Source organism: Schistocerca gregaria, chromosome 6 (assembly GCF_023897955.1).
Source record: "Schistocerca gregaria isolate iqSchGreg1 chromosome 6, iqSchGreg1.2, whole genome shotgun sequence".
Classification (NCBI taxonomy): domain Eukaryota; kingdom Metazoa; phylum Arthropoda; class Insecta; order Orthoptera; family Acrididae; genus Schistocerca; species Schistocerca gregaria.
The window spans coordinates 13,023,734-13,025,075 of NC_064925.1; the positions used below are offsets into that span (position 1 = coordinate 13,023,734).

Consider the following 1,342-nt stretch of genomic DNA (forward strand, 5'->3'; position numbering starts at 1 on the left):
AGAGTGAAATTCTCATTCTGTAGGGGTTTTCGTTACCACTCAACTGAATCAGTGAACACTGCGTTTTCTCTTCATCTACATTTACAGTGTATAAACCACCGTGAGGTGTATGGTAGAGGGTACGTCCAATTGTTTCAGTTATTAGGGTATCTTCCCATTCCAGTCACGCATGGAGCGCGCGAAAAATGATTGTTTGAGTGCCTCTGTGTGCGCAGTAATTATTCCAATCTTTTCCCCATGATCGCTGCGTGAGCAATACGTGGGCGATCGTAGTATATTTCTAGAGTCATCATTTAAAACCGGTTCTTTAAGCTTCGTTGATTTTCTGGGGATAGTTTACGTCTACCTTCAAGAGTGTTCCACTTCAGTTCCTTTAGTATCTCTGTGATATTCTCCCAGATATCAAATAAACCTATGACCATTCATGCTGCCCTTTGCTGTATTAGTTCAATATGCCCTGCACGGGTCCAACACATTTGAGCAATATTCTAGAACTGGTAGCGCGAGAGATTTGTAAGCAATCTCCTTTGTATATGACTGCACTTGCCCAGAATTCTACCAATAAACAGAAGTCTACCACCCGCTTTAGCCACGGCTGAGCGTATGTGATCATTCTATTTCATATCCCTACAAAGTGTTACACCCAGTGAACTCGTCGATTCCAGCTGTGACTCACTGATGTTACAGACATCGGATACAACGATTTTTCGTTTTGTGAAGTTTACAGTTTTACATTTCTCGACATTTAAAGCAAGTTGCCAGTCTTTGCACCATTTTTAAATCTTGCCAAGACCACACGAAATATTTCTGCCGCTTCTTTCAGATGCCAACCGCCTTTCCGCAGTGGTAGCACCGGTTCCCGTCAGATCACCGAAGTTAAGCGCTGTAGTACTGGGCTAGAACTTGTGTGGGTGACCATCCGGTGTTCCGAGTGCTGTAGGCAAGCGGTGTGCACTCAGCACTTGTGAGGCAAACTCATAAGCTACTTGATGGAGAAGTAGCGTCTCCGGTATCGGAATCTGACATACTGCCGGGAGAGCAGTGTGCTAAATACATGCCCTTCCGTATCCGCATCCAGTGACGCCTGTGGTCTTAGGATGACATGGCGGCTGGTCGGTAACGTTGGGCCTTCATGGCATGTTCGGGAGGAATTTTTTTGGTTCTCTTTCTGATGGCACTTCATTAGAGATAAGGGGATCATGTGCAAAAAGTCTAAAGTTACAGATAATATTGTCTGCAAAGTCATTAATATGCAACATGAGTGGGTCAAAACACTCTTCCCTGGGGCATACTCGACGTTACTTCTACATCTGACGACGTATCTCCATCCAAGAAAACGTGC

At 44.6% G+C, this 1,342-nt stretch overlaps 1 pseudogene; it reads left to right on the forward strand.

The window, feature by feature from the left end:
- Nucleotides 1-825: 825 nt before the first annotated feature.
- On the forward strand, nucleotides 826-943 carry LOC126279225 (5S ribosomal RNA; annotated as a pseudogene).
- Nucleotides 944-1,342: the final 399 nt, after the last annotated feature.